The sequence below is a fragment of the Hyaena hyaena genome, unplaced genomic scaffold (assembly GCF_003009895.1).
Source record: "Hyaena hyaena isolate Hyena2069 unplaced genomic scaffold, ASM300989v1 scaffold_983, whole genome shotgun sequence".
Lineage (NCBI taxonomy): Eukaryota > Metazoa > Chordata > Mammalia > Carnivora > Hyaenidae > Hyaena > Hyaena hyaena.
This window is the reverse complement of record NW_024081618.1, coordinates 414,538-437,405: the sequence shown is the minus strand read 5'-3', so window position 1 is coordinate 437,405 and position 22,868 is coordinate 414,538.

Sequence of the window (22,868 nt, the reverse complement as noted above, 5' to 3'; positions counted from 1 at the left end):
ATCACCTTGTAATTCATTCATTCACATTTATCATGTCCTTAGATATACAGTATTTTGGAGATTCAGAGTCATTAAATTGCTCAAAGTCACCAGCTGGTTGGGGATAGGTCAAACTCTTATGATTTTATTACGTTTTCTCAAATAGAAACTCAGACCAGGATGTCATCTCCATGTTGGTTTTTTCTTTTTTCTCAAGCCCCTCATTTCACAAATCAGAAAACCGGCATGCTGGCAACTATGACAGAAACCCTGATTTGTTAGCCTTTCCTACCTTATCACTGTACATTTAGATTTAATGATATGTGTAGATATGTAGATACTTTTAAGCAATAAGGACAAGGTCCGTGCTATACAAAAACCATACCTCTCAAAAACGTAACACCAGGCGTGAAAATATAAGTAATCTGCTTCCCAAATCAACAACCATGAGCGTTTTGAAGTTCCTTGAGAAACCTGTAGGCTAATAAATATTTCTGCCCAAATGCCAGTAGTGCAAAGCCTTACCTGCTCCAGCTGATCTTCAATAGCAGTTCTCTCAATCTTTCACTTAGGTGCATGAAAGCTGTAGCATTGTCACAATGTGAATATAATCTCCCCAGCAATCTTTGAAGATTCATGTCTAATACAGAAGTATTCTAGATGGTTCCATAGTTCCATGTCATTGTTACATTTAGAACTCTTAAATAGTATGATTACTTCTTTTCATAAACTGAGACATTTTCTTCCTTTCATAGTGCCACATACTGCCAGAAAGCACATTTGCATAGTATCTTTAAACAATGTGCTCTCAGTTTGGGGCACTCCATGTAATTAACTGATAACACCATCTCCTCGATCTTTTGCTGCTTCCTCATACCTAGGGTGGCATCTAGCCATTACTCTTATGTGATTTATAATCTGTGCTCTATCAGTTCCACAAAAATAAAACATAAATGCCAGGCCAGAATGACACAAATGGAAAAACAGCCCATTCCCCACCTTCAGCATGATTTGTGATATTTACTGACTAACCAAACACTAGCATGGGATCAGACCCAAATAGCCTTTCAAGACTGGAGTGGTGACAATTGGCAATGGTTAGTGTGGTACCAAAGTATGTGCAATATTTGCAGTGTCATAGAACAAGGCTGTTTCCAAAGGGGAAAAGCAGCGTTACTCCACAAAGGAGACTGGGAGATGATGTGGGCACAATCCATCCTCCTGGGCATAGGAGGGAACCCAGAAATGTCATAAAATCCCTCTTTGATCTGTTGTCGCTACTGTTGGTTGTATGGGAAATTAACATATTTAATTAACTGTCTGACCAAAGCAGCTGTTACCTTATATAAAACCTTGAACATTGGTGCCTGGCTCATCCCACTAGGTGTTTGAATGTGCCAGTGGCATAAGACTGATGATATTTTTATACTGCATGGCACAGCATGGTTCCTCTTGCAATAGGCTCAAGTCAAGATCTTCTTTAAATTCTTCATGGAGAATAATGATGTTCCAGCCCAAATGGCTTAATAACACCCTATGTCAGGCCAGCCAACAGGAAGCTCCATGCACAACAAAATGAACTCTGGCCAATCCAATCGTCTCCAACTTCCAAAAGGCCCCTGCTGGCTAGGCTCTGGCAAAGTCAGGCACGCATCTTTCCTCTTCGTCATCAGGATGCTATTTTAATTACAATTCACTTCTCTTATGACATTATTTGCCTTCTATATATATATTTTTAAATTCCTTGGCTGCAATATTTCCAAATGGAAAGAAGTGCTTCAGCGTCAGAAGTTACTTTCATTAGTTTGCTACGTTGTTTGGTCCAAAGCTATTATGGAGACCGTATGAAATAAATTTAATGCATCTCATTTCATACAGTACATGGATTGGTTTGAAGGATTTCTATGAGGAGGGGGTGAGGGACGGTAGAAGGTGGCTTTTCTGGCCATTGAAAAAGCTTTCCTTTACTTGGTTTGTTATTTCACCCATTTGTGAGAGAGTAAGAATCAAGCATTTTCTATTTTGGAAGGCTTGAGCTGTGAAGTGATGAGTTTATCTCTAGCAAAGATGGAGGCCAGAATTTTCAATACCTTTCTCAGGGTAATGTGGTGACACTGGTTATCTTGATTGCCTGTGCTGCTCTTTTTCTGAACAAATTTACTCTGCCATTGAATGTGTCTTCCTCATCATACCTTTACTACCGGATACACTTAATATTTTCTTTTGTGCCATTTCTGAAATTCTTGGAAAGTCTTGCAAAGTCTGCAGTTTTGGCTAGAACCATATGTAACTTACAAACAGTTTGCTAGTTCAGCAACTGAAGGGCTCAAAATCCTGATTAGAGAGTGAGGCCCCCATAAAAACCATGGGGGGAAAAGTTAGCTATCTAGGACTTTACTGGTGGCATTATTATAGTTTAAACTTCTAATAACAAAATATGTGATAGATATATGAAGTACGTATATGTGATTCTAAATAGTCAATATTTTAAAAAGTATAAAATTTAAAAATTGAATAAATTTTAGCAGAGACTATCTCATTCTGAATGAGCATATCCTGTATTGTATTGCATTTATTCACACAAAGACTCATTCTAGTTATTTGTTGGATGTATCACATGAGAATCGCCTAAGATTTAAGGAAAGCAAGATGGTGAATGGTTGGCTTATTTTTTATGGACCCATTGTGAGACTTATGTATATACAAACACACACACACTCAGACATATATCTACATATGTGTATATATGTATATGTCTGTTTATAAACCTACACATACAATTATATATTTCTATCAATATAAGATACAAGAAAAAATTATTTAAAAACATATTAGTAAAACATATGGGGTGACATCAAATCTGGACATAGGAAGAGCAGCTTCAAGCTTCTAGAATGATACATGTTAGAGAGATAATGGCCTTGTGTTGTTAAATTTAATCGGGAATAGACTGCTCAGGTAACTAGGTGATAGTCTCCCTACTATTCTATAACTGATCTTTTGATGCTGACCACAGGAATCCTTATTGCTATATTCAGATGAAATTCACCCAAAGCATTTTTGTTATTCAACAAATGTATGCCACATACTTTCCTTGGGTGCTGGAGAGAAAGTGAGGAATGAGTAAGTAGGTATTCTGTCTGTCCTAATGTTGCTTATAGAATAAATATCTAGCAATGACTATAACTGGAGAGTTTCTTTATTTGATAAAATATATATTATATATGGTATATGTTACTGTTATAGAGAGAGATTATAGATTACATATGTTACTATGTAGCTAATATAAACATAATTAGAATTAACAAACTGTAGGTGATAGAGTAAAGTTCTGATAATAACCTTTAACCTATTCCTAGCTCTCATTGAATAAAGTATTCCGTTAAGGGATTTAAGCACATTCTGTCATGCATTCCTAATAATATACATACGATAGCTACTAATAGTATCAACATTAAATAGATCAGAACATGAGGAGAGAACTTCTAGGTCAATTGTCACCCATAAGGGACAGAAGTTTGTCAGTGCCAGTTTCCCTAATACAGATGTTATGTGCAGACCTATAACAAAATTCTTCCTGTTAAATGAACTGGTAAAATCTCCTAGAGGTCTGTTCTAGTCTGCTACAGATAATGCTTCTTATCAGCATGACTTCAGATCCTGAACTGACGTACGCTTATGCTGTGCTATTCTGCTTTCTTTGTAGGAAGGTTGGTTGGTAGGTTTTACTATTTGCAGAAAGTGCTTAAACTTTTGGTTTGCAATTGCTCACCCCTCTGTAATATTTAACAGGGCTTGCTTTACTCCAGTCGTCTTTGCTAAGTGCCTGCTTCCAGGTATCATCACCCCTGCAGTGTTGCCTCTTTACTTTCCCTTCCACTTTCTACCAGTGTGTGCTGGCTCCTGCTGCAGGGTAGTCTTGTGGATTTGGCAGGACCTGACACTTACAGATTAAGAACCCATATGAGTCTTCAAATACCTCTTTAATGTACATTCCCCCACAATACCACTTCCTGAGAAGGATGGTTGTCTGCCTTTCCACCAGCGTATCTTCAAGCCCTGGTATACTGCTTGCCCTGGATGGAGTAGGCAATCCATAAATATTGAATGTGAATTGGAATAAATATATTTACTTAAAGGAAAACATATTTAGTTTTGGAAATTCATTCTTTTCATAATATACCAAAATTTTTTTGAAAAAATTATCTCTCTCCAATGGACATTGAGTTGAGTCTTCAAAGTAGCCTGCCCTCTCCTTGGCAAATGACACAAGTCAGGAAAATAAGTGTCCAACTCTGTCTCTGTGTGTGTCTATATCTGTTTATGTGTCTCTTTTTCTGTGTGTCTCCTGTAGGTCTCTGTGTGCATGTCTCTGTGTGTTTCTTTCTCTGTATCTCTGTGTTTATGTCTCCTCCTCCCTGTATCTCCCATTCTGTATCCCTCATTCTTGGTGTGCCTCTGCATCTCCCTCTGTCTTAGTGTGTGTCCCTGCATCTCTCTATTTCTCTGTGGCTGCATCCCTGTGTCACCTTCTCCTCCCCTGTCTTTCTCTGAAGTCCCTCCCTCTGTCTCTCTACCCCCTGCTCTGTCCCTCTGTCTCTCTGTCCCCCCATTCTGCCTCTTGCCTCTGTGAGTGTGTCTCTCTCTGTGGCCCTGACTCTGGTGTCTGTCCATGTCTATCTGTCTCCCTCTGTGTGCTTGTGCTGGTCTCTATGTGCCTCTCTTTCTGTGTGTGTATGTACATGTGTCTTTGTGCATACAGTTCCGTGTGCACGTGTGTGTCTATCTCTGTGTCTGTCTCTTACAACTGGAGTCTGAAGACAAAGGTGGGAGGAATGGCTGAAAGTCATCCATTCTAGTGTCAACTCCAAAGTATGTGTGTCTTAAGTAAGTATTTTGCTTCCTGTCATTTCCTGAGCTTTATTAGTTCTATTTTTTTAACAGCATTATTAAGATCTAATTTATGTATAATAAAGTACACATATGTATAAATGCATAATCTTAAATTTTTTGACATATATGTATATATATGTATATGTACATATATCCCCCCCATGAAATCATCATTAGAATCAACATAGTGAATACATTCCGATACCCAAAACATTTTCATTTACTCCTTCATAATCCCTCTCTCTTATTCTGTAGCACCCTATTTACTACCAAATTTAACAAATACTAGTCTGCTTCCAGTCAGTATACATAAGTTTGCACTTCCTAAACTTTTTTAAATATATGGTATCGGGGCACCTGGGTGGCTCAGTCGGTTAAGCATCTGACTTGGGCTCAGGTCACGATCTCACGGTTCGTGGGTTCAAGCCCCGCATTCGGGCTCTGTGCTGACAGCTCAGAGCCTGGAGCCTGGTCCGATTCTGTCTCCCTCTCTCTCTGACCCTCTCCTGCTCATGATCTGTCTCTGTCTCTCAAAAATAAATAAATGTTTAAAATAAATAAATACATGGTATCATGAATTAGGTGCTCTTTCTTTTGTCTGGGTTATTTCACACCCCTTAATTATTTTGAGATCCATCCATGTTTTTGCATATTTCAGTGGTTCATTTTGCTGGTGCTGAATAATTTTTTTAAAGTTTATATATTTTTGAGAGAGAGAGTGTGTATGAGCGAGCAGGGGACAGACAGAGTGACAGAGACAGAGGGTCTGAAGTGGGCTCTGCTCTGACAGCAGAGAGCCTGATGTGGGGCTGGAACTCACAAACCATGAGGTCTGGATGTAAGATGAAGTCCCATGCTTAACTCATTAAGCCACCGAGGCACCCTGAATAGTTTTATATTATTCAGTCACCTGGTGATGGATTTGGGAGTTGTTTTCAGGTTTTGGTTACTAGAAACAAAGCAGATGTAAAACTTTTTGTGTAAACATATCGTTTCTTTCTCTTGGGTGAATACTTGAGGTAGATGTGTGTTTAACTGTTTAAGGAACTGCCAAACTATTTTCCAAAGCAGTTGTATCATTTCAGTATTAAAGTGTTTACTTCATTTTGAGTTAATTTATTGTACAGAGTGAAAGGTGTGTATGGAAGTTGATTTTTTTAGGTTTTTAGGCCTCATTTTTCATAAAATAATTTTATGTTAATTTACCTTTGTTCCATTGAAAATCAGTTGCCTGCATATGTATGTTTTATTTTGAGGTTTTGTATTCTTTCCATGAATGTTTTTTTTTTCTAATATTATGCCAATATCACAACTCTCTTAGTGTAGCTTTACAATGTTTTAAAATCCAGTGGTCTTAGTCCTCCAAATTTGTCCTGACTTTTAAAGGTTATTTTTCCTATTCTAAGTCCTTTGTTATTTTCATATGAATTTTAGAATCAGCTTGTCATTTTTTGCCAAAAAGGTCTACTAGGATGTTGTGGGCTTTTTAATTGTATTGAATCTGTACATTAATTCTCTCATAATTTATTAAACAATATTTTGTAGGATTCAATATGTAGGTCTTTCACACCGTTTGTCAAATTTATCCCATGTATTTCACATATTCCATTAATGAAGGTGTTTTTCAACTTCACTTTTAATTGTTCATTGCTAACATATAGAAATAGAATTGATTTTTGTGTACTTACCTTGTGTCCTTTAGTTTTGTTAAACTGTTTTATTAACTTTAAGAGTTCTTATAGATTTTACCGGATAATATTTATAGAGGATGATGTCCTATGTGAAGAAGTCAGTTTTACTTTCTTCTTTCTAACCTGTATATTGTTTTTCCACCTGTCTTACTAGGCTAGATAGAACCTTCAGTACAATGGAAAATGGAAGTGATAAGAATGGACATCTTTGTCTTGTTTTCTGATCTCATGGTGGAAAGCATTTCACAATTAACTATGATGTTAACTGTGGGTTTTCTATAGATTTCCTTAGGGTGAGGAAGTTTCCTTTATTCCTTGTTTGCTTACAATTTTTCTCAGAAATAGATGTCATATTGTGTGAAATTGTTTTTTGTTTTTTGGGTTTTTTTTCAACATTTGAAATGATGGTACATTTTCCTTAGTTTGTTAATATGATGAATAACATTGATTCACATTTTCAATATTAAACCAGCCTTTCAGGCTGAGAAAAAATCAAAGGTACTTTGCATTCTGCTCTTTATATATTGTTGAATTCTATTTGGTAAAATGGCTACAGCTTTTGCATCTACTTTCATAAGGGATCATTGTTTCTAGGCTGTTTATTTTAATTGTTGATGCATTCATTTAGTTTCAGGATAATGTTGACCTCAGATGACTTGAATTATTTTTTCCTTTTCAATTATTTGGAAAAATTTATGTATAATTGGTGATTTTATTTTGTAAATGTATGAAGAATTTCCCAGTGAAGCCATCCGGGCCAGAAATGTTTTTTGTGGAGAGTTACTTAATTAAAAATTCTATTTCTTTAATAGATATGATATAATTGGTCCATTTCTTCTTGAGTAGGGTTTGGTAGTTTTTGTCATTTAAAGAATTCTTTATTTCATGTAGCTTGAATTTATTGGCATAAATAACATTAATTTATAACATTAGATTAATACATTAGATTACATGTCACTTTTCTCATTTCTGATATTAGTAACTTGTGTCTTCTTTGTTTCTTGTCCATTTGGCTAAAGTTTTATCAATTTAGTGATTTTCTTTTTAATACAAGAACTAGCTTTTCATTTAACTGATTTCTGTGTCTAGCCTTTATTATTCCCTTTCTTTTATTTATGTTAAGTTTAATCTGGTTTCTTAATGTGAAAAGTGAGGTCATTTAAGAACTTTGCTTTTTCTAGTGCTATAAATTTTCCCATTACTGCTTTTGCAGTGTCACACAAATTTAAATTGATTGCATATTTTTGTTTAGATCAAATACTTTGTAATTTCTCTTTTGATTTCCTATTGAATCTGTGTATTTTGTTTATAAATATTGAGGATTTTGAGACCTCTTTCTGTTAATAATTTCTTAATTTCACTCAGATGAGAGAGCATATTTTGAATGTCACAAATTCTTTAAGATATTGAAATTTGGGTCACCTGGATGGCAGTTGGGTGAGTGTCTGACTTCGGCTCAGGTTATTATTTCATGGCCCATGAGGTCAAGCCCTGCAATGGGCTCTGTGCTGACAGATTAGAGCCTGGAGCCTGCTTCAGATTCTCTGTCTGTCTCTGTCCCTCCGCTGCTCATGCTCTTTCTCTCTCTCAAATATAAATAAACATTAAAAACTTTAAAAGTTATTAAAACTTGATTGATGGTGCAGAAAATGGTCTACCTTGGTAAATGTTCTGTATTCACTTGGAAAAAGTATGTACTTTGCTGCTGTTGGGTGGAGTGTTCTCTAAATGGCAGTGAGGCCCAGTTCATTCATAGTGTTGTTCAAATCTTTTCTTTGCATCCTGATTTTCTATGTATACATTATTTGATTAAAGGAAGGCTGCTGAAATGTATGACTATAGTTATGGAGTTACTAATTGTTCTTTACAGTTATATAAGTTTTTTGCTTCATATATTTTGAAAATTTTTATTAGATGCATAAATACTTAGGTTTATTTTATCTGTTAATAAGTTGGCCCATTTATTAAATGATATTCTTTATCTCTACTTTTAAATCTACTTTTTATGACACTTAATGAGTACTCCAGCTGTCTTACAAGCATAGCATAACTTTTTTCATCATTTTACTTTTATCCTGTATTTTCCTGTATATTTGAAGTGTGTCTCTTACAGGCAATAAGTAGTTGGGTCTTGTTTCCCACCTCCATCAGACCATTTGTACCTCTCAATTTGGAATTGTACCATTTACATTTAATGTGATTATTGATATAAACCTCTGTTTTCTACCTCCTATCTGATATGGAAAAAGGCCCATAGATTTTTAAAAAGTGGTTAAAAGATATCTACTCAATACAAACTTTCAGCTGAAATTCCAGAACCTGGGCTGCCCATCCTTACTCCCTTTGTTGTTATTTATTTATTTATTTATGTATTTATGTATTTATGTTTTGGTGTTTCTACTGGATCATGTTTTCTCTTGATTTCTGTATGAGACTCTATATCTTAACCTGTGGTGTCCTTTTTTTTTTTTTTTTTCTTCCTGTCTTAGTTTCCAGTTGAGCTCTTGTGATATATTTTTAAATGTTGGGTTTAACAAAAGTGATTTTTATATATTAAATAGTTTTATGGTTTTGTTTTTATTTTCTTAGTTGGATTAATGGTTATAACTATACTATCTCAATGATTGTTTTAGAGGTTATAATATACATATTTTCTAAGTTGCCATTCCTGGTACTCTTTAGTCTTTTTTGAAGATACAGATTTCATATCTTCTCACTTCTGTCAAATAAATGTGATTTAACATTATTGTCAGTCTTTTAGTGATAAACTTTTATGTCTTGAAATCTCTTTGCCTTTGTTCTTGAAATATATTTTTGCTGGGTGTAGAATTCTACGTTGACTTTCCCTTTAAATACTATAAACAAATTGCTCCACTCTTTTCTCACTGCCTTGTTTCTAGCAAGAAATCTCCCATCCTTAATCTGCTTCACGTTTTTTCTTTTTTTTTTTAAGTTTTTTTTTCTTTGAGCCATTGGTTATGATGTTGTAGTTTTATTTTCTGTGGGTGGGTGGGTGTTTGGCTGGGGTGTGTATTGAGTTCATTAGTTTCTTGGAGATGTAGATTATCATCTTATCACATTTAGAAAATATTTGGCCAATTTTTGTTCAAATATATTTTCTCCCATACTGTCTTTCAGGGACTCCAATTAAACCTATATTAGCCTCCTTGAAATGCTACAGATACCTGATATTCTGTGAATGTTTAAAATTATTATCTTTCTCTGTATTTTATTTTGTATTGTTTCTCTGTATTTTATTTTGTATTGTTTCTATTATATCTTCAAGTTCACTGCTTTTTCTTCAATATCTAGTATGTCATTAATCCCGTCTATCTCCCTGTATAGTATCCTCTATCTATATTGTAGTTGTTATGTGAGAATCCTAATTTGGATCATCTCTATATTTTCCAGTCTTTTATGTCTCCATTCAAATTTTTAAACATAAAACAACAGTTTTAATGTCCTTGTCTGATAATTTATCATCTGTGTCACTTTTGAATCACTTTCAACTCATTGGTTTATCATCATATTCCTGATTCTTCGCATGTCTGGTCATTTTTATTGAATGGCATACATTGCGAATCTTCACTTGATGAATGCTGGATATTTTTGTATTCACATAAGTATTATCATGCTATTTTCTGAAACAGTCAAATTTCTTAGACATGGTTTGATAGTGTTGGCTCTTACTTTCAAGGTTTATTAAGCAGGACTAAAGCAGTACCTAGTCTAGGACTAATTATTTTCCGCTACTGAGAAAAACTGCTCTCAAAAATCTACCAGTATCCTATGAAAGACTAACCTCTCTTTGAATAAAATAGATTTATGACATTGGTTATAAAGCTTAAAGCAGCAAAAGAGTCACAGATGACTAAGTTTTTAAGTCTGGCAGAATATAAATGTATCACTGATAAAATAGAAAAGTCACTTGCTGGAGTCAGAGTAAAGTGTTGGGCAGGGGGAATCTAAAAAAATACAACTCTATGTGCATGGGTTTTTAAACCTCCCACACAAAAAGAACTGCAAATATATGTTGTCTTCATCCATCACATTGAGGAATACTTTTTCTTCTTCTTTTTCTAATTGTAAAACTTTTTTGTCAAACATTTATTTAGCATGCATCCTTCTGCCAAATACTGTTTCCACAGCCATGTTAATGTGTGTATACCCTTTCAAATTTAGTAGTTCACACATTTAATCATGGAAGAAACAAGAGAGACTTCAATGAATTTCCCCAAATTCAGAGGCAAACGCTCAAAATGTGAAAAGTATACTGGATTCTTAAACTAATAAAAATATGCAAGCCAAATGTTAACGTATGTTTCCTATAGTAAATTAAATTTTACCTAAGAGCTATTTAGCATAAGAAAAGTTTTGAAGAAAAACAACTAGCAAAATGTTCCCGCCTAATTCCCATAAAATATGGAGCACTGTGCATGGTTACAAGTTGTGTTTTTGACACAAGCCGATATACTTTCCTTAATTTGTTTGACTAAGACCTAGTAATTTAGTGATAATATAACATATTCAAATGGATAGGGAAAGAACACTCTTCACCATCCACCACTGCTGTGCAATAAACTTCCAATTTTTTTAAGAAGAAAAAAATATATCCTCAAACATAAAAACCTGGGATAAAACCCACCATATGAAAGTAACTGCCTTAATGAAATATTAAAATTGCATCAGGAATACTCTTCTGGCATTAAAAATAAACAGCATTTTTTCTAGTTATGGTTCACTTCAATTCTTTAAAAATTAAATTACCTCTTTAAATATTTGATTAAATTAGGTTTCAGTGGGCTATCACTACCCACAAAACACATGCTATGATGTATAAATTCTCATATCTCAATTTCTGATGTACTTTGTCATGTTATTTAGTTCTGTGATGACTTACTCTACTTTTAAAAAAAATGGTAGTTTTAGAAAATGGACACAACTAAAGCTCTCTTATTTTGAGTATAAATATAGTATATTATTGAGCTCCATAAGAAGTGAAAAAAAAGTGTGACAATAATATTTGATACTGTGTATCCTATATTGTCTAACTTTATCACGAGTTCCATTGCAATTGCACTTATGAATCTTATCCTTTAAATGCCATATAATTATAAGGCAAGAGTCCTACAGCCCAGCTTTAATAGTATGTACAATTTGGCTGTCAAGTCAAATATTTTTCACACCTATCTATAACTAGCAGTTAAAAATGCTTTTTAAGGAAAATAAGCATTTTGAACTGTGGTTCAATTTTGAGCTGTGGTTCAATTTCTCTAGTTTCATAGTAAATTTTTGAGCCCACTGTAAGTTTAAAGATGTGGCACATAGATGTAATCTTGCCATTAGTATGTTTACCGAAATACTGTTTTTCAGAGAATGGTCTTAACCTTTATATTGTGCTGAAATTTGCACCATTCTGTTTGTTGTTTAATTTCAAATGTCAGTCAATGAGCTTTGGAAATGATGCCTCTGGACAGCCAGAGGAAACTGTTTATCAGGGTATCTACGTTAATTGTGGAGAAAAGAAAAAGAGCTTGCAGGTTAGATTGAAGAATGAAGATATCGAAGAAATGAGGGGACTTTTATTTAGACAAAGCTTTAACTGGGTTAATTCCTCACATTTTAAGAAAAAACTTTATGACCCAGTGATAAATGACTCCATTTTCTCCAAACTAAACTCACAATATCTGACGAACTAGTTCTACTTTCCACACTAGTTCTTACATTTAATTTCCTAGCTCTGCCACCAGAATTGTAATTTTGCTAATCACTCAACCTATAAATGTTAGACTCCATGCCCTCCTCCCACCTCAACTCTAGGCAGCCATATTGCTGATTTTAGCCTTATGGCAATATTGGATCCAGTATAGACATCTTACTTAAACCATAACAAAAATCTTTTCTCAAGAATGTGAACTAACAGCTGTAGAAATACAAGTCACTGTAGTTCATTGGAAAATGAGATTCTATGTTCCAATATCCAAAAGGAACTTGAATCAGGGAAAGTCAGTCTTGTTAAAAATTAGAATAAAATAGAAGTACAGAGACAAAAAAAGACTTCTGAAATGATGTAGACCCAGAAAAATAGAGAGGTTAGCCTCATTTTCTTATCTTCCAGTCCATATTTTGTCCCCACTGAAGCCCAGGTATGCTCCTTGGTTTTGAATTCCAAGAGCTGCTATTGTACATTTGTATTTAGTTCCCCTCTAACCTTGTTGAGGTATGTCTTGAACTACTATTTCTCACAATTAAGGTCTTGACTAAACATGTTATGAGAAAATCTCTCCTCACATTTTTTGTGACTATACTAGTCCATGTTTACTAGTGCCTTCACACTTTGAATGATCATTTCTGTTACAACAAATACTCAGTGCCCAGGAGGAGACAAGTGACATGCACTCAGGGAATCAGGACAGGCTGTTTATTTTGCACCAGTGCCACTCTAGTGGTGTCACCTCCAGAGGATGAGCCCTGAGCCTTGGTGTCAGCCTCTTTTTATGGGTGGGATTGCAGGGGCTCAAGATAAAAACAAAAGACAAAGGGGAGGGGTCATGTATCAGTTGTGCTACATGGGTAGTTGGCAGATGCAGAAAGCAAGCAAGATTATAGAAGCCAAAAGCATGCAAAGGGAGTACCTGGCCCCGACATCTAGCTGGCCCCATTTTTACTGCTCTTCCCAGCTTTCCTTCTCATTCCCCCATCTTGATTCTCAAGCTGCCATAGTAGACTTAGAGAAAATCAGTTTGGGGGGCGGGGGCAGGAAACCCTCTGCTGCCACAGGAGGAGGGACAAAGACTGTTCTGGCTTCTTCCTTCTGGACACAGACATTGAAGGGAGCAGTGAGACAGCTAGGGCCCTTCATCATCCAAAGGAGAGTAGCAACAGATAGAATGGTCCAACTGGAGCATCATCTGGAGTTTTATAGCTTCTAGCTGAGAGAAAACAAACCTGATTAGCATATTAAGAATACAAGGACCAAAAAGCAGAGCTATGAAAAGCATTAGGAGAGGACCAGCTAAAGGTATGGTGCCCAATAACATGTGCTGCTCCGAGAGTTCCATGAGCCTGATAATTCCTGTCTTCATTTGTTGATTCACTCCCTTAACTGCTGGACCGTATCTCAGACTATCCCCGATTTGTTGACATAGACGCAACATTCTTCATTTAGGAAGAGACCTAATCCTCCCCTTTCAGCAGTTATCAGGTCTGATCCTCTTCTTTTTTGTAAGACTACTGCTGCTGGGGAGTCTACTTGATCTTGTAAAACCACCAGATATTTAGTAACCTGTTCTATGTCATCTGTTATGTCCCTGGATAATTTATGCTAATCGGTGGTTGAGGAGACCATTCCTCCTATTCCCATGCTCACCCCTGTCATTATTCCTAAGGCAATCGGCAGGGATATGACTTTGAATGCCTCTTCTTGATTGAATATATGATGCCAAGTGTACTATAAGGACTGATTGTTGGGTACAATGTTTATCTGAGGAGTGAGGAAGGCCAGGGAGCAGATGCCTGTCCAGTTGGCCAGTAGACATAGGTAGGCGTCCAACCCACACACAAAGAGAAGGCCTGAAAGGAGCTTGACACCAGTGTTGGGTTGGAGGAAGATGAGTGAATTTCTGACTGTCAAGGGTCTTGTTGCACTAGCCAATGGTCAGATTGCCAGCTGGCTCCATTCCCGTTTTGTTTGTCAGGCACCTGGGAGCTGTTTGGCCCTAACAGTTTGACCCTAGTTAGCACAGGTCTCACATGTGGGAGTCTGGTCTTTAGCTAACAGGATAACATTTACAGTTGCCTGTGTTATCAGAGTAGCTTCGTAACAGGAGGGTCCTGTGGACAAGCAGAGCCAGCAGTTTCTGGCCAGGCTGGGGTTGGTATCATTGAGGAGGTGATGTTTTGCATCTAACATTTGGTCTAGATAGGGATATAAGACAAGAGGCCTATCTGATTTATGTTCCAATGGAGGTTGAAGGGTGACCCTACTGGGGCATAAGGAACATCAGGTGAGGTTGGATCAGGCAGCCCCACTAGCGTTTTATTTTTATTTTTCCCATCCAATAAGTTTTCCTGTTTCTGGTACAGGGAGTGACTCTCCTGGTATCATAACATCTATTCAGCATGTGGGGGTACACGGCGGCACAGGGGCATGGGGATAGTGTCGGATTTCCTCTGGACTGGATGAACAGGAATTTGTATGGGGGGGGAGGCGGGAGGGTGTTGGAGCAAGAGTTGGGAAGGGGACAGAGGAAGGAATGGCCTCTTTAGGAGGCTAAGTGGGGTAGCAGGCAGTGCAACCCCATGTGGCTATAACATAAGTTTGTCCCTCATGAGGGCACCAGATGGGGTTTAGTGGTTGGGAGCATAGAGTGGCCCTCTGGGCTTTGGAGGACAAGGGAGAATAATAAGTCACGTATTTGCATGCTGCCAGTAAGAAGACTCCTTTTGGACAGGTTAGGAATAGGAATATGTGCAATAGGGACAGGAAAGAGGGTGATCCCATCCTGGAGTAGGAGACAGTTATAAAGATAGAGAACAACATACAGAGGAAGATATCAATCATAACTCAGATCTTTTTTTGTTTTTTTTTTTTAAATTTGTTAATGTTTTATTTCTGAGAGAGAGAGAGAGAGAAAGAGAGAGCGCGAGAGCGAGAGAGAGCAGGGGAGGGTCAGACAGAAAGGGAGACACAGAATCTGAAGCAGGCTCTAGGCTCCGAGCCAGCTGTCAGCACAGAGCCTGCGGGGCTCGAACCCACGAACAGTGAGATCATGACCTGAGCCAAAGTCGGGTGCTTAACCAACTGAGCCACCCAGGTGCCCTTCATAACTCAAATCTTATATGTCTAAGGAGAGTAAGACATCCTGTCACTAGTATTTAGAGAAAGGCTAACAAGAGTTTGTGACTAAGGTGCCAATCTATGGGAGTAACTTGGGTCAGCTCTGTAGCAAAGTGTATAGCAACACGTATGGAAAGAAATAGGTAGGGGATGACAATGAAATCGGAGAGAGAATGATTTTCTATAGTTCATTTAAGTTGCTTGGTGATTTCCGCAAGCTTCTGGTTACAGAGAGTTCTCAGATGTTGACTGTGGGCCACTTATCATTTGCTGTCTTAATGGTGATCTGTAAAGGATTATTCTGGTTGGCAGTTACTTTCCATTTCAAGTGGTTTTCAGGTGACAGGTGGGCTGTCTTTACTTGAGAATGGTGGATCCAGGCAGTTAGTCCTGCAACCTTGAGAGCTATGGACATGACTAGCACAACTAAATAGGGTCCTTTCCAGGTAGGTTTGAGTGGTTCCCTTTTCTAATCTCTTATGCAAACCTGATCCCCATGTTTGTGGGGGTGGGTGCACAGTTATTCTTAGGGAAATGGGTGTCCTGTCTGTCACCATCTATGTATCTCAAATACAGTCTTTCCTAATCCTTGTAGTTGTTTTGCATTTCTAAATGCCCTACCTCTGTCAGGTCTCCCCTGAATTTGACTAGTGGAAGGGGTCTTCCATATAGGATCTCGAATGGGGAGAATCCTATTTTTGCCTGAGGTGTACAGTGGAGAAGAGCTAAGGGTAGTATATCTGGCCAGGGCAAGTTAGCTTCCTGACATAGTTTTGCCATTGCTGATTTAAGGGTCTGATATATATGTTCCACTTTCCCTGGATTCTGGGGCCAGTAGGCTGCATAGAAGTTCCACTAGATACCTAGGGTTTTGGCTACTTATTGCTCCATCTCGGCCACAAAAGCTGGGCCATTGTCTGAGCATATGGTTAATGACATTCCGTGTCTGGGAATGATATCCCTTAGCCAGGCCTTGGTTATTTCTCTTGCCTTTTTGGTGCATGTGAGATAGGCTTCAACCCAGCCTGAAAGCGTGCAGATGAATACCAAAAGATATTTGTATCTACTGGGCCTGATTGAGGTAAAAAAACTACCTTAAATCTTCAAAGGGTGCCTGACCCCAATGTTGGATTCCCATGGGCCGTTTGGCATTATTTTGAGTGCAGAGGAGGCAGTGTGGAGAGACCAAGGCACAGAGGGATGGGATTCAAGAAATTACATAGTAACAGCTCACTAAGGTTTCAAAGGTGATTTTTTTCCTTGGTGGATGAGTTCATACTGTTGGAGAACCACCTGGTTCTCCAGGTGCTAGCTGCTCCCTTATGTAGATTCTTTGGTCTGGAAATACCCACCATTCTTCTTTCGTCAGGCCTTCTTTTTCCTGTGGTGCTCATTTTGTTTCTTTGATTGTATACCTCGGAGAAGTGGGCAGTTCCAGGGTCAGCATGATTTTTTAGGGTGTTGTTTGTTTTCTTGCTGCTGTTTTAGCTGCATCATCCTGTCAGTTACTTTCTGACACTGAGTCCTTTCCTGTTTGGTGTCGCTTGCAGTGGATGACTTCTCCCTTCCTCAATTTCTAGAGTGCCCTTATTAGTTTCAGGATTTATTCCTGATTTTTTCTTTACTTTCCTCCTGTGGTCAAAAGTTTTCTCTCCCTGTATAGAGCCCCATGTATGTGTGCTAGGCCTTTGCCACTCTACAAGTCAGTGTGTATGTTATGCCATTTGTCTTTACTGAGTTCTAGTACTCTTATTAGGGCCCACAGTTCTGCTCTCTGGGCTGACCATTGTGGTCCTATGAAAGGGCCTTTTCTTCTATGACCTCAGAATCAGAGATTACTACATAACCAGTGTACCTTTTGCCTTCGTTCAACGAAGTTCATGATACTTCGTTCACTTTGTTCAGTGTATCCTCTGCCTGTGTGATAGGTCAGATTGGCTAGAATAAACTTCAGTCAAGTACCTCTAGACAATCATGCTCTCAGGGCCCCACCACTGTGGGAAGAAAGTGGCAGGGTTTAGGGTTTTTATGGCTTCCGGTAATATTCGTGGGTTCTCACATAGTAGTTCCTGATCCTGTATCATCCAAGCCTGAGTTAGCCAGTGTTGCCCTCTGGCATCCTTCAAGGTAATAACAGAATGGGGAAACTTAACATTTAAGTTTTGCTCCAATGTGAGTTTGTCTGGTTCCTTGATTAAAAGTATGGTGGCTGCCAGGGCCCTCAGACAAGGTGGCCATCTTGCTGCAACTGAGTCAGTCTGCTCTGAAAGCTATGCCACTGATCTTTGCCAAGGTCAAAATTCCTGGGTGAGAACTCCCAGGGCCACCCCATTCTTTTCATGTACAAACAGGTTGAAATCTCATGATAGATCTGGGAGTCCTAAGGCCGGTGCCTATGTGAGTTTTGTTTTTATGGTTTCGAACGCCTTTTCTTGATTAGGGGCCACAAAAGGTGTGCCCCCTTTTTTTTTTTTTTTTTTACCCCTTTAGTGCCTTCTCTAGAGGCCTAGACAACTCTGAGAACCCTAGGATCCATTTGGACAAAATCCTGTGGCTCCCAGGAACCTTCAGACTTGCCAGCGGGTAGTGAGAACTGGAATGGCACAGAATGCCTGTTTTCTTTTGGCTCCCAGCATCCGTTTGCTTTGGGTTATTTTGAAGCCCAAGTATTTAACTTCTTGTTGGTAAATCTATGCCTTTTTCCTTGACACCCGGTATCCCACCTCTGCTAATAGCTGGAGTAGGGTCCTGGTTTCCTCCCAGCACTGGGTCCGTGTAGGACTGTCTAGCAGGAGACCATCCACATATTGGAGGAGGAGGCATCCTAGGTCCATCCTAGAAACCTGGCTAAGTCAGATGCCAGGGCCCCACTGAACAAGGTTGGTGACTTTTTGAATGCTTGCCGCAGTCTCGTCTAAGTGAATTATTTCTTTGCCCCTGTGATAGGGTTTTCCCCATTCAAAGGCAGGTAGGGGTTGGCTACTGGATGCTAGCTGGAGACAGAAGGAGGCATCCTTTAAATCTAGTCATGTGAACCATCCTGCTTCCGAGGGTATGAGTCCTAGCAGAGTGTATGGGTTAGGCAATGCTGAATGCAGCATAACGACTGCTTCATTAATGGCTCTTAGGTCCTGCACAGGGTAGTAATCATGTGTCCCAGGCTTTTTAGGGGCACCAGGTGAGTGTTCAATGGGGACGGGCATTTTTTTAGAAGTCCTCATTTAGGTAGCCTGTCCCAAGTATGTCTGGATCCCTAGGCATGCCTCTGTGGGACCATATATTGACATATTTTGATAGGTTGGGTCCCAGTCTTTAGGCCAATTAATATTGGGGGGGGGTGATTTTTTGCCAGACCAGCAGGGTTTCCTTCCACTCAAACTGAAGGGAATTCACTTCCTAGCTCGGGGGCCGCAGTTGGCTCTGTAGGAGGGGAAGTATATAATCTCCATTCCTCTTCCTGTGGAATTGTCAGGGACAAAATCGTGGGTTGGGCCTTTTCATTTAGGTGCAATTGCATCTGTCCATCTGAGGTGAAGGGTGTTTCTGTGCCCAACTTGGCTAGGAAGTCTCTACCTAACAGTGAGACCAGGCAGTTGGATAGATACAGGAATTCATGAACGATTTGGTGACCTTCCTGCAGCTGGCATTGTTGGGGACCACAAAATGGCCTTTGGGTTTGAATCTCAGCAGCTCCTACAATGGTGACTTCTTGACCTTACAGAGGTGCCACCTTGTGTTTTATCACAGAGTGTTCAGCCCCAGTGTTGACCATGAAGTCTATTGTCTGGCCCCTGCTTTCATTTTGGCCATGGGCTTATGGGGGCCTAGCTGGGTAGAGCCTGGTCTTTCCTATTCAGAGTCCATTCCTGCCAGTCCAATCAGGTCAGCCTCAGGTGGTTCTGGTTGGTAGCCACTTGGTAGAGCAGGTTTGGTTTTCCTTTTTGGCAGTTGAGGCATTCATTATTCCAGTGTCCAAATTCTTTGCAGTAGGCCCATTGATCCCATCCCAGTGCTGCCCTTCATTTTTGTTCTTGAATCCCTAGTGGTTTCTTTGGGGGCCCTTCTGGAAGGGGTGGTTGTCCCAAGGCCACAGCCAGGAGACCTACCTTTTGTTTCATTTTTGAGTCTGCCTCCTTTCTGGCAGTTTGACCCCAATTTATAAAAACTTTGTTGGTGATTTCCAATAATTCAGTGGTGTTCTTTTCAGTGAATTCTTTTCAGTGTTTGGAACTTCTTTCTAATGTCACTTTGGGCATCCCACGAAGGCAACATTGACCATGCACTGATTTTGGAGGGCTTCTGGGTCAGATGGGGTGTAAACTCTGAAGGCTTCACATAATTTTTCATAGAAATCAGCTGAGCTCTCTTCTGGCTTTTGTGTGACCTCAGATACCTTTGCCATGTTGGTGGCTTTTTGGCCCCTGCTTTTACCCCCTGGAGAAAAGCAAGTCAGTATCTTTTTAATCTGGCCCTTCCCACCTTTGTGTTGGGGTCCCAGCAGGGCTCCTCTTTGGACAAAGCCTCCTATGGCCAAGCCTCAGCATCTAGTTGCCCATCTGGCACCTGAGTCTGGAACCATTTCCTGACTTTGACAATTTGTCAACACTCTTCTGTGTTGAAAAGAGTAAGCAGAAGCTGCTTACATTTGACCCAGACAGGGCTGTGAGTCTGAGTTATGAATTCTAGAAGATCTATCACCACCTGCAGCTTCTCAGAGTAGGGTGGCATGCAGTGTTTCCAGTTGAGGAGGTCAGTAGTGAACAAGGGTCAGTAGTAAAAAACCAATGCCCGCTCTTGCAGGGTCCTGTCAGGGCCTCTTCTCTGGGGACCCCTAGTCTCCTGCAATGGCAACTGCTTTGCCATTAAGGGCCTTGGACCTTGAGCCATGGACCTATTGTGTCTTCCTGCTGGTTCGGGTGTCCTTGGTTGGGGCAGACTGGCTGCTGGCAGAGGTGAAACTGACTAGGGTGGACTGTCAGACAGGTGAGGTTCCCCTCCCTCGATTGATGGGGTGCTGGGACCATATGGTAGTAGAAATGGAGGGATGTCTGAGTTTTCTTGGAGGATGAGGGGGCAGGTCTTCTGCTGTGAGGTTGTCTTCTTGGCCTGTACCACTAAGACCCTACATTGTCCCTTACTATTAATGCAGAACCACACCCAAGAAGGCTTGACTTGGGCTATTTCCAGCCACTGATTGATGTATGGGAATTGATCTAGGTGGCTGGGATCTCTGCTAAGGACTTTATAAATGGCTCAGACTGTGGGGCCATCAGAGGGCCAGCCTACACTGAACCTAGGCCATTCTAATTCATAGAAGGTGTGTAATTTCCTGGGGGTCAATTTGACCCCATAGTTACCTGAAAATGCCTTTTTAAAATTCTTAATCATACACTTCAAAACAGTTGGTTTTGAGGAATTTCCCTTCATCCTAATATCTTAGATGGATCCCTCCCAGTGTATGGTGTCTCAGGACAAACATGAGGGAAGAGGTCACTTCATCTACCTGGTCTCTCCCCTCACATGGGCTTAGATGCCTCTTAGCATTGGTAGGTCAGCATAAACCCCTGGCTCGGATCAGACCTCTGAAGACCTGATTCTGTCTTAAGCTATATGAGGTCATCACTGAATCACAGGGTAAGACCCACTCAGCCTCCATAGCCAAAACTGTGGAGCATGGGCACTCATGCACACATTCAGACAGATTGCAGACTTCCACCCAGGACTTCCCTGTGTTGTAACTATGATTGCCCAGGAGGTAATCAAGTTCCCCTTCCCCCTCTAGAGCAGGCCTGAATTCAGTCCTGGGTCCCCGGGGACACTTACCGAATATGATATCTTGTTCTGGCAGAATTTTCTGATTCCCCCTGGATTCCATTTGAGTGCAGCAGGGACTGACTATTGCCGGGCCCAGCAAGGATCGGGGTCTAGTGAAATCACCAGCTGAACACCTTTCTTTCCATCTCAGGGGCCTACAGTGGGTGGCCTCTCCCCTAGCCTCCTACAATTATGGCTCAAAGGGCTAGCACAGGTGTCAGTTTCTAGCCAATACACCACAAATGTTACAGCAAATACTCAGTGCTCAGGAAGAGACAAGTGACACCCACTTGGGGAAATCAAGAAAGACTGTTTATTTCACACTGGTGCTGGCCAGCAGAGTCACTTCCAAAGGTTAAGTCGAGCCTTGGCATCAGCCTCTTTTTATGGGTGGGATTGCAGAGGCTTGAGAGGAAAAAAAAGGAAAAAAAAAAAAAAAAGGGAAGGAAGGAAGAAAGGAAGGAAGGAAGAGGGGAGGGGACATTTATCAGCTGTGCTATTTGGGCAGTTGGCAGATATAGGAGGCAAGCAAGATTATAGAAGCCAAAAGCATTCAAGGGGAGTATCTGGCCTCAGATATCTGGCTGGCCCCTTTTATATTGCTTTTACCAGCTTTCCTTCTCTTCTAGTCACTAGGTTTTCACTCAAGAGTATTTCATTGAGACTCCACTAGGAACCAAGCATTCTTCTAAACCTAGGGTGGTGATATTGAACAAAACTACAGTCCCTTTTCTCCTAAATTTGTAATTTAGTGAGTAAATATTAAGTCTATTAAATTATTATACAACAATGAAGTGAGAAGGGCAACAAAGTGAAAGAGCATCTTTCTGTGAGTGCTTGTAAAAAAATTGATGTAATTTCAGGATGAAAGGCTTTGAGGATATGACATTTCAGCTGATCTCTGAAGGAAGACTAGGTACAGATTTGTAGAGAAGGGAAAGAGCTCGGAAGTATTTTAAGAAAAGGGGCAGAAGCTCATAAACAATGCCCTGTTATAAAGAAATCTAAATGAGAAATGAACTAAGGTCAAATAAGGCTAGAGTGAAAGAATAAGCGAGGGAGATATCGAGGGCTAGATCACATGTTTAAAGGCATTAAATAATTTAGAATTTATCTCAGAATAATGGGATGCAATAGAAGGCATTAGAAGCAATGACTTGGTGTCAATCACTTTAGTATTTTGAAAATATTATTCTGGCTGCTGTGTTGAAATGGCAATGGTAAGAATCATGTTAGATGTGGTGGACAAATTAGGTGTCAATTATAGTGCTCCTAGCCAAGAAATGCCACTGGTTTTGATTTGAGTCTTGTAGTTTGGTATTGGAAATGGAGAAATATTTAGAAGCCCAGTTAACAGGACTTGGTGATGATTTATATATATATATAAGAATAAAAGAAAGGTTGGCCATTGTACGTTACTTTGAGATTTATGGCTAATATAACTAAATTGAGGGAGGTAACTCTTACTGAGATATTCTGAAGTTACCAGGTTTGGAATAAATGCATAATAAAGGGATAAGTGGAGGAACATTTATTAGTTGTCTGTTAGATATGTTGAATTTGAAGTAGTTTTACATTTTGAATCAACAGCTGGCTAGGGACACCTGCGTGGTTCAGTTGGTTAAGTATCTGACTTCAGCTCAGGTCATAAT